Here is an 11,649-nt window from a genome sequence, read left to right on the forward strand (position 1 = left end):
TCCTTTTCTTTTTGCGAATACAGACTAACACGGCTGTTACTCTGAAACCTGGCTTTAGCCTTTCACCGCCAGACACTGCAGCAGCCTGGATCTGAGCAAAATCCTGGCCACACTGAAGCCCCATTGACTTCAGAATTTCACTTTAAACATTTGTACAGCTTTTGTACAAAAATCAGCTTGGGGCAGACAGCCAGCATGGAAACTTTCAGCCCACACGCACAAAGTTGGGCCAAGTTGTAAGCAACTGAATGCAAGGTATAACGGCAAGTGTCGGGCAACTGTAACAATAGGTAGTGTTACCAGACCTGCTTGTAATATATCACATGACAGCAACCCAACTTTTCTGATTGCCTCCGTCTGCATTGTGAAGAGACGGGCTACAGCAACGAGGCACAGCGCAGCACCCGAAGCGGCATCGGGGGAAACACATGAGAGAAATGGAAGGACAAGAAAACGGCTCGCCGACGCCACATCTCCATCACGCCATCCACAAACGCACAGGCTTACACTCCTCCACAGCCCAGGCACATGTGCGCGGCAGTGATAAGAGGACTTCCCATAGGCTTCAATTCATCACTCTGCCCCGGATGAAGATTTATTGAGTTATCTTTAAAGCACCCAGAGAGTTTGTTGTGTTTGGGGGACATAGGCCCTGGGAGACTAAGTAGAGGGCAATGGAGATAGGGAGCAATCTAAATCAGAGGTTTCCAACCTGAGGTCCACAGAAGATGTCTAAGGGGTGCGCGAAAGGTTGCCGTTACCATAGAACAGCGATTTTCAACCTGTGATCCGTGGTCCCATAAGGATCCGCAAACTTAGATTTCCAAAGGGGTCCACACCTGCATTTGAAATTTTTTAGGGGTCTGCAAACAGTGGTGTTGGACCAATTTTTACTCTGGGGGGTGCTGACGGTGGAAACCATGTATTTGGGTTGTTATTACTACTTCAAGCCAGGGGGTGCAGCATCACCCCCAGTTCCAGCACCTATGTCCACAAATGAAAAAACTTTGAAAACCACTGACCTAGCTCTTCCTCTGATTCCCTCTGGCTCATTGGAGAGGGAATGGTTCCTTGCACAAGCAAAGAAGGAAAAGTAAGGAAGCTAAAGCTGCACATATCTAAGGGAAAGGAACAGATACAGACAGAAGGGCTGAGATAGGAAGGAGGGAGGGAGAAATGAACCTCCATCTCAGCCAGAATCTGAGGTTCTTTCCATGGGATTTTAGGTTCCAATGGATGCTGATGATTAAATAATACCTTGCCTTTCCCTGCATTTTTCTTTCTCTGGGCAATCTTAAATTGCTGTGCCAACATTTCACAGCATCCCCGGGAGGGAGAAATCTACTTGTAGCCCCATGTTAGAGCAGGTCAGGAAAATATTTCCCTCCCACCCCGCCTCAAAAAAACAACATTTTGACAACACACAAATATTTCCAAATTTGTCAAAAAAAATAGTTTTGGGGGTTTTTTCCCCAACAAGAGCCTGAATATTTAAAACAAACATTGAATCTCCACCACCCCAAAATTCATTTGGTCCAAAGCCTTTTTTCACCCCGCAAAAAGTTTCACAACATTTTTTTTGACTAGCTCTGTGTACATTTACAGTAAACCATATTAAATGCATATTGTTTGCTTGTACCTAGTTTACTAAACAATCCAGATTACTCTGTATCAATAACCTGTCCTCTTCACTGTTGACCACTCATCCAATTTTTGTATCATCTGCAAACTTTCTCAGTGATTACTTTAACATTTTCGTTAATGACCTGGAAGAAAACAAACAGAACAGGTCCAAGAACCAATCCCTGCAGAACCCCCTGCAGGACCCTGCTAGAAACACGCCCATTTGATGATGATTCCCTGATTACAATTACATTTTGAGACATATTGATTAGCCAGCTTTTAATCCACTTAATGTGGGCCATGTTCGTTCATTCTGGTTTTTTAATCAAAATGTCATGTGGTACCAAGTCAAATGCCTTACATCAACACTATTACCTTTATCAAACCAAACTTGTAATCTCATAAAAAATATCAAGGTAGTTTGACTGACTATTTGCCATAAAACCCACATTGATTGGCATTAATTATATTACCCTTCTTTAATTCTTTATTGATTGAGTCCTGTATTAACAGCTCCATTATCTTGCCAGGGATCGATGTCAGACTGACAGACCTATAATTACCTGGGTCATCTCATTTACCCTTTTTAAATATTGGCACAAACATTAGCTTTCTTCCAGTCCTCTGGAACTGCCCCAGTGCACTAAGACTTATTGAAAATCAGCATTAACTTGCCCAAGGTTGCACAGCAAGGTAGTGGTACAGACGGGAAGAAATTGCAAGGGTCCTTACTTTAGTTAAGGTACATATATGGCTCCGGTTACCATAGGATCTGAGGACCTCACAGACTTTCATGGATTTATCTTCACACCACATTAGGGTTGCCAGTTTTGGTTGGACATATTCCTGGAGGTTTTATCACGTGACAATCTTTAATTCCTGGAGACTCCAGGATGGTTGGCAACCTTACACCACACCTGTGAGATAGGCCCAGATTCTCTAAAGTATTTTGGCACTTAATTCCCATTGATTTAGGCACCAGCATACCTTAAGGATCTGAACCCAAGTGATCTGGCCAAGGTCATACAGAAAGGCTATAGCAGAATAAGGATTTGAACCCACATCTCCCAAGTCCCACGCTATCTACTACACCATCCTTCCCCTTCTCCAGCCTCCTTGATGATCCATGCCCTATCCACTGGACAAGACCACTACTCTAAAGGGTGTGACTGGGGCTGGATTTTCACAGAAGTTAGGCCCTCCTTCCTGTTGAATTTAAGCACCTAGCCCCCTTAGGTTCCTTGGGAAATGGCAATCCTGAATCTCAAGATATCTAGGCTCCTGTCCTCACCAGAACAATTCAAAGAGGCACCTGGGACTTCAAGAGAAGGGAGGAAATGCAGAACATTTAAATGAGCCTTCCAGGGCATTTGTTTTTCTTCTAAAGTGTTTATCCCATGGTAGCTGAGTGCTTCTCTCAAAGAGCCTCCTGCAGACACTTCTCAAAGAGGCTGTCAAAAAGCCTCATGCTGCCAGCTAAGCTAGAACTGCTATGTTGTGTCATTGCTGGGAGCTGCACAGTTATTTCCTCCCTTTATTTGTTGCAATTTGGCTGCCAAACGGTTTTCAAATACACACCATTAATTCTCCGACACGGTACAAGTGTGCTTGGATCTTGAGAGAGAGAGTCTGAAAGAAAAGCTGGAATTCAGACGGCTCTGGAGCAGAGCTGCCACACACAAAGGATTTTAAGGGGAACAAAACAATGAATTTTAGATGACTATTAGTGTGTGCGCTACAGTAGCATCTGGAGGCAGCATTGTCTAGTGGTTAGGACAGTGGCCTAGGTGTTAGAGACCAGAAATCTATTCCCAAGTCTGCCACAATTTGCTGCTGTACAGCCATGGGCATAACTTGAATGATGTGACCTGCTGTAAGACATGGGGCATATCACTCTGTACCTGTTTCCTTTCCCACCCTGGGCCACTTTGACTGCTAGTAATTCAAGGCAAGGACGGTATCTTACTGTGTGTTTGCACACGGCCTAGAATGATGGAAGCCCAATCCACACAAATAATGAAGTGCTGCATATGAAGCCAGGTCATTGTAAGGAGCAGCCATTAGACAAATTAGCCCCAGTGAAAAGAAGTGGGGAAAAACAGCAAAGGCAGTAATTGAAGCCAAATAATGAATATTTAACTCTCATAAGTAAAGTTTAATTAAGTTATCCTCTGGCTGAGGCTTTCTGCAATATTGCTAGGGCTTTCAAAGCACATTAAGATGAGTGGAAAATAACCATACCAGAGACACAGGATCCATTCCACCTCCAGTTCCCCTCTCAGAGGAATACTTTGAGGAGTGTCATTGTTTAGCCTGTTGGTTTCATTAACCATGAAGTTGAATTAATTTAAAGAACCAATCCCACTGTCAGCCCCCTAACCCCCAAACTAATAACAAATAGTTTATTTCCATTGCAATTAATTGCGGGATGGTCTATGCAACATCAGGCTTGCATTAGTGCTACCTCCTCTTCCTTAGCCGCTGGTTTTGTTCACCCACCTGTTGGGTCTTGTCCACCACCACAGCCCTGATTCTATAAGCACGTGCTTCACTTCACAGGAGAGATGACTCCTGTTGGCTTCAGGATCCTGAAGTTAAGTGCTGGGAGGATCGGAGCACAAATGCTTGTCAGCTCTTTTGGGGGTTTGGGGGGGAGGACTGTCTTATTAACTACTTCCAAGAGGTGGGTGAGGTAATGTCTTTTAGTGGACAGGCTCCTGGTGCTGAGAGAGGCACGCTCTTGAGCTCAGGTCCAGACCTGTGTTTTAACTCGAAAGCTTGTCTCTCTCGCCCACAGAAGTTGGTACAATAAAAGATATTAACCGCACCCAGCTTGTCTTTCTAATTATACATCCTGGGACCAACACGGCGACAACAACACTGCATACAATGGTTTTCACTACAGGTCAGTGCAGCTCCTTGCACAGCAAGGACATGATACCTGATTCACACTTCTAGATGCTACTGTAACCCAAAGACTAATGCTAGAAAAATATATATACCTGCCTGTAAAGTCACCCATTTGTAGAATTAAACTTGAAGCAACACTCCTGCAAGGTTCTTTAGTGTTCCAGCGGGAGGAGGGGAGAGACAGAGAGATGCTGGATTTTACTTCTGATTTCTGGCTATTGTTGATATTGTGGGACTGTGAATGGAAGTGGAGGTGGGGCATCAATGGGAAGGGAGGTGGGGCTTGAGCAACAGCCCATAGAAAGCGAGTGGGACTGGGTGATTGATAGTGAAGTGGGGTGGGGGGAAGAGGTGAATGGAGAAAGGGAAGTTAGGTGGGACTGGGTGTTTGATAGTGAAGCGGGGTGGGGGAAGAGGTGTGGGGTTTAATGAATGGAGAAAGGGAAGTTAGATGGGGCTGGGTGATGTGAATGGAAGAAGGGGTTTTTCCATACCACAATCTCTGTATTAAGAGAAGGTCCATCCTCTGAAAAGTTTGAGACCCCCTGTGGTATTTCATTCAATCACACCTGCTGTATTCACTGAATCTTATGTTTGGCATTAGGATAAACAGCCGAGCTTCAGAGAGTTTATGCAAGACCACAGAGACAAACTCTGAACCAGAGCATCACCCAGCCCAGAAGAAAATGCAGCCTTGATAAAGTCTTGGGTACAGCTGCTCAGGAATTTCCTGACAAAACGGATTTTCATCAGAAAATACCAATTTGTCAAAACTGAACGTTTTCATGGGCAAGGGTCGGGTTTCTATGAGCTTTGTGACTTGAAAAGATTGTGGGGGGAAATGGTCTGAAATTACCAAAATGAAAAATTCTGGTTTTGCAGCTCAAAACAACTTTTTATTTCAAAATGTAAGCTAAGTTTAGTAAAAAAAAAAAAAAAAAAAAAAAAGTGAAATGGTCAAAGCTCAAACAAAATGTTTAGAAATTATTGAAACAAAACATTTTGATTAACCTAAACCAACGTTTTTAGGGGGATTTTTGTTCATGAAATTTTCAAGATTTTGACTTTTTATCTTGCTTTGGAAAGAGAGGAAAAGGTTGAAATCTGGAACATTTTTGCAGGATGGGAAAATGGTTCCCCACCGAGCCCTAATCAAGGAAAGCAGACGGGAGCGTGATTAACAATTTGAAACCTACCCTTTTCTCCTCGCCCTACACCTTGCTTTAATTTTTCTTGCAACCAGCTATTACTAGAAATTGATAGCAATTGTTGCCATCAAAATTAGTTTAATTGAAAATTAATGTGGCTGTTTCCTCTTTTGAGCAAGTGCATGGCAAATTGCTTTAACTTTCCTGTTTAATCTAACCCTCCAATTTATTCAACATTAAGATGTTTTCTAAATTTGTTTATTTGTGGCTGTCAGGCTGTTAGTGGCTTTACCAGCCTCCAATATTCTGCTCCCTTGTAAACATCAAGAGCTACTTTCTCCTCCTCCCATCTCCGATGAATGTGGGGAAGATTCAGGGCCGGCCCAAGGTGCACTTGCAAAAGCAGGACTGACTGTGTGAACAGTCAAAGGGAGGAGGGGGAATCCAAGCAGTTGAATCCAATTAATCATTCCTCTCAGAGCTGCTGGGAGTGGAAGGGGCGCAGGGGCTGTATATAAACCAGACCCAGCACGTTGCACAGAGAGGTAACATCCAAGAAGACTGCAATGCTGAAGGAGTGCTGAGGCAAAAACAGCCCCATAAGGGGGAGAGGCAATTGTCTTGCAGGAAAAGGTACAGAATTTGTGGTGATTTGGGCATGGGGGGTTGGAGCTGCCTCCCTAGGAAACTCTGGACTTGCCTGAGAGGTAAGAGAACTTATGGGGAAATGGGACTGAAGACTGTGGATGTACATGACAGACTAAATACTGACACTCTTTTATAAGTAGTGCTACATTCTCTCTGGTTTCCTTCTGTGTGCCCCTTTCTCTCTCATCCTGACCCACCAGGAAACTGCTAGGTAACGTTTGGAGCTCTGGGTTTTGTAGCTTGGGCCAGAGGGCCAAGTCACCATAGTGCTCGTCTGCCAAACTGACATCCTCTGGTGGGCTGTAGCCAGCAATGCTTGCTCCCAAAGTTGACCCAGAATCCATTGCGCCAGATGCTGTGGTGTTTTGAGGGAGTTGACGTGACAGCCTATCAGATTTTGGAGGGCACCTGGCCTGATAGCCACAGAAAGTGGACCACATGGGCAGAAACAGAGCAAGTGGAGCGGAGCCCTGCAGGACTGGCCTGCTGATGAGAAACCACTCTGGACCTAGCACTCTTATGGCATCACTTCTTTCACAGTAGTGCCCTAGGCAGGCGCCTGCACTTAGCCTACACCTCAGGCCATTCCTGGAAAGCTTAGAAGCTTGTGGGTGATTGCTCTTTTAACTAAAACCAAATTCATTAGTGTACTCTGTTCTCTCTTGGGCTTGCCTGGTAGAACTCTCAAAGATTTTTGCATAAACTTCACCTCCAACGATGCAGGGAATATATCCGACTATCGATCTTGCTGTCATACTGTTAATTGCAGAGCCTTCCCTCTAAAACCTCTTCAAGAGCTTCTAATGCGCCATTAGCACCTGGATGGGAGTGTGCCGTTTACGTGCTTTGCTCGCCAGAAGGTGGGGTGAGGCGGAGGGGAAAGCAGCTCAGCAGTCTCTGTAGGGCCAGGACTCTGAGCTTCCCCCCAAATCTGCATCTGCTTATCCACTCCAAACAAAAATCACTTATCCTAAATGGCAATCAGCCACTGATGGCCTCTTTCCCAAATGCCTGGTATGACAATGAGTGATTTGTAACAACATCCAATGAGGTGCACCTAACCTTCTTGTAATTGCTTGTCCTTTCCAGGGCTCTTAAAAGCTTTCCAGTGGAAGAGAACAGAGGCTCCTTGTCAGAAACAGGCTATTACACAGATGAAAAGCACCTTCTTTCCATCCTCCTTCTGTTGGGCGGGGGGGTTTTTCTCTCCATTTTCACCTCTCTCTCTAGCTATAATGGGAGAGGGTGAGTTGAAGGCATTTTTAAAAGGGCAACAGTTTGAGTCTAGAGTAGCAGCCGTGTTAGTCTGTATCCGCAAAAAGAAAGGGAGGACTTGTGGCACCTTAGAGACTAACCAATTTATTTAAGCCTGAGCTTTCGTGAGCTACAGCATCCGATGAAGTGAGCTGTAGCTCACGAAAGCTTATGCTCAGATAAATTAAGTCTCTAAGGTGCCACAAGTCCTCCTTTTCAGTTTGAGTGTAGTGTCCAAATGATCACAGAGGAAGGTGGCTCTGGGTAGGGCAATCTGGGAACTGCCCCTCCTTCTAGATGCAGCTTCTCTAACCCTGTAGCTCCAACACACTTCATCCTACTTCCTACAGGTTGTTGCATTGGCACAGTGAGGTCCGGGTCCAGCAAGTGAGCCAAAGCTGCAGGGGGAGCTGAGCCTCCCCACACTTGGGGAGGATTCTGAATCTCTCTTCTGGAGGTATGATACAGTAGGTTGGTAGCAGCACAGGCAATACAGAAGGTCATGGAACAGGTGGGTTGAGATTTGCCGGGATCTGGTGTGAAGTGCAGTGTGGTCTGTTGGTTAGGACAGGGGAGTGGGAGCCAGGGCTGAAGGGGTTTGTTTCCAGCTTGGGGAGGGGGACGGTGTTTACTGGTTATAGGGGGGGGAACTTGCCACCAGGACTCCTGGGTTCTATTTCTGTTTTTGAGGGACCTACCTCACAGGAAGGCGAGGGCTGTGGGGATTCCGCACAATTTGTCAAGTGCTATGTAAATACAGAGCTTGATGATTTTTTATTATTATTATTATTATTATTATTATTTTTAGCCTCCAAGGAAAAGTAGGGCTCTGGCTGGCCAGACACTCATCTCCCCTGGGAAGGACAGATGACATCCGAGGTTCAAACTTCCTAGGAAATGAAGGATTGTACTAGACATTCCAACAGGTGGGGAGGGGTGTTACACCAGATCCTGAGTAAGAGACTCACCCAAGCTGCAAAGTTCAAATCCAGATCTTGCCCTAAATTTGGATCCAAGATTTTGGTAAGTGGACACGTCCAACGCCTAGGGCAGTGGTGTGTCTGATTCCTCGGTGCTACCACAATGCAACCAACAATGATAACGGTAATAGCAGCAGCAGAATACCCTGGTCACTCCCTGCTCAGCTACTTCCACAAAGCAGGCCAGGTAAGCACATAAAGTGGGATTTTCAAAAGCACCTAAGTGACTTAGGCACTGAGGAGTAAATGGGAATTAAGCTCCTTAGGCCCAGATTCTCAAAGGTATTTGGGCACCAAAATCCCATTGAAATCAGCAGGAGTTAGAAACCTAAATACCTTTGAGAATCTGAGCCTTGAATCTGGGCTTAAGTGCTTGTCACCTGAAAATGGAACTTAGGCTCCTAAGTCACCTGGAGCCAGATTTTCAAAGGGAGTTAGGACCCTAACCTCCTTAGGCCCATTTGTAAATCCCACTAGGCACCCAACTGCATCTTTAGACACCTAAATACCTTTGTAATCTGGCCCCCTAGATAAAAAGACCCAAGCTATATCACAACAATCCATCCTCTTTCCATCTCATCACTTGTACGAGTGTTTTATTTCTCCATGTCTCAGTGATGCTGGGCAGAGCATGGAACCCCCCCCCAGGTATCCTTTTCAAAAGCACTTTGAGGCACTTTGACAGTCCCTGAAAGCAAATACATCACCTGGAATATGGCAGGGAGGGGGAAGTAGCCCCTTTCACTGCCACCGCTTTCAGAACCCACCAAGCAGCCCAAAAGCTCTGGTCTCCTATGGGAGTTTAATTTGCAAGAGCTTCACCTCCCTATCAGCCTGGGATAGCAGTGATTGAAACAACTTCAAAGCAAACCCATTGAAGGGATTTCAAACAGCTCCCTGCCGGTCTCCTGGAGATCAAATTGCCCAACGAGAGCAGCGCTGCTGACTTGCGTCACTTCATTAGTGATTCACCCACAATTAATTGATCTCATGGCAACGTCCTGTCACTTTTGTACACAGGGAACCTGATGGTCTGATCTCAGAAATGCTAATTTTATGCAAGCATAGCCCCACTGACTTGACTGGAGTTAGTCCTGATTCACACAGGTTTAGGAGGAGAATAGGTAACCTCTGCACAGAGGTTCTCAGCTCTGCTTGGACCACTGGTGGTCTGCAGAGAGACAGCAGATCAGACATTGCTGGCCGTGGAGCCACTCCCTTCTGCAGAGACCCAGGCTCTTCCATGCAAAGAAAAGCCTCCGATGCCTGTAAAAGCAGCTCAGAAGAAGACAGCAGAGTCTCCATTAGTAGGCGATGCCATGTGTGTTCTTCTCTTGTGTAAATGAACAAGACACAAAGCAGCACAGCTGCAGAATCACAGCACACAGCCCCCTGGAGGTCTTCTATTTAAGTTCTGTATTAACCAGCTCTGCACACCCTGCGAGTCCCAACACGAACCCAGCGGCAGGGGGGCACATGACAATCCTCACTTACAAAATCGCCCTTAAAAGTCTCAGGTGACCCAGAGGCTATCGCAAAGGAGCCATCAATTCCCCGAAATCATGGCCATCTCTTAAAAATGTCCCCATATCCCTGAAAGATCCGCAAAAGATAGTGCGGAGATGGGAGTGGCTCAGCACAGGTTCCCTGGAAGGTCTGCAATAAAGCACAAAGCATTTGCACTCATTGATTCAGGAACTGGAAGAAAGATGTTCCCACTGTCTGGTTTAGTTCACATTAGTGTCTGGGCGCCAGATGGCCATGGGCACAGAAAGAAGAAACCCCAGCTAAGATCGGGGCCTACTCACGATGAGCTACTGTATAAACCACTCGCTCCTCTTAAGTGAAACTTCTGATCTTAGCAGACAAAGGAGACACAAACAGGTGAAATGGCTTCAACAAGGCCACACAGCAGGCCAGGGCTGTGAGTAGAACTGCAGGATTCCTGAGTCCCAGTCTATCCCTCAATCCACTGAACTAAACTGTCTCTACTAGAAAGAAAAGGAGGACTTGTGGCACCTTCGAGACTAACAAATTTATTTGAGCATAAGCTTTCGTGAGAAAGCTTATGCTCAAATAAATTTGTTAGTCTCGAAGGTGCCTCAAGTCCTCCTTTTCTTTTTGCGAATACAAACTAACACGGCTGTTACTCTGAAACCTGTCTCTACTACAGCACCTTGGAAAGTGGGATTTGTATCCCATGGGGAATGCTGACATTTCAGGGGGGAAAGTCAGTTAGAATTGGAATGAAAAATTGAAATTTTCCACCAAACAAGAATTCCGAAATGTTTTTTTGATTCAGGAACATCAGTGTTTTGTCTCAATAATGTAAAAACAGTATAATGTAAAATATATAGTATGATTGTATTAAAATTAATTAGAATAGAAAAGTCAGAACAAAATGATAAAAGTCTAAATAAACTGAATTTACCTTCTCAAAATGAAACAAGAAAGTTACAATGCCTTTTTCACATAGAAAACATGGAAACCAACCTGTTCCCATGAAACATTTAGATCTCAACAAAACTGCATTTTCTGACCAAAAACTGTTCAGTCCAAAAAAAAAAAAAAAAAATCTTCACCTGTTCTAGTTTCTTCTGATGATCTCTTTCTGGTTTCTTGCATCTTCCTCTAAAGCAGCTGGCTCTAGCTAGCTACAGTCAGAGACCGGACACCGGACTAGAAGGGCCACCATCAGATCCGGTCTGACAATGCCTGTGATCTCTGTGCTAAAGACTATGAGAAATAAGAAGTTGGAATTTTCCTTTTGAGTTACTACTTAGATGGCTCACAAGGAGTATTCAGGGTCAGGGAAGGGGAAACTATTTCATTCTACTTAGAAATAGGTCATTACCGAGCAGCCGAGCTCTGAGAACGAAGGCTACAGCTGCAGAAAAAGCTGATAAACATCTCCTCATTTACCCAGACTTCCTCCCCTTTTCTTTTAAACTGGACTCTTAATCTAAGAAAGACTCTGACTTAAAGTGAGTTTAATAAGCTCCTGCAGACATTGTGCAGGAAAGCTGCCCAATTCCATCTGGCGGGCAGATAAAGCAACAGAGGTGGCTGCAACCGGGGATAAGACT

At 44.9% G+C, this 11,649-nt stretch overlaps 1 long non-coding RNA gene across 1 annotated transcript in view; it reads right to left on the bottom strand.

The window, feature by feature from the left end:
- Positions 1 to 11,276, bottom strand: part of LOC311513525 — a 118,054-nt gene extending 106,778 nt beyond the window's left edge. The window contains exon 1 of the long non-coding RNA XR_014709744.1: positions 11,146 to 11,276. This is a non-coding gene — a long non-coding RNA (uncharacterized lncRNA). The remainder of the gene's footprint in view (positions 1 to 11,145) is intronic.
- Positions 11,277 to 11,649: the final 373 nt, after the last annotated feature.

Source organism: Lepidochelys olivacea (genome assembly GCF_965140295.1).
Source record: "Lepidochelys olivacea isolate rLepOli2 genome assembly, chromosome: 26".
Classification (NCBI taxonomy): Eukaryota; Metazoa; Chordata; order Testudines; family Cheloniidae; genus Lepidochelys; species Lepidochelys olivacea.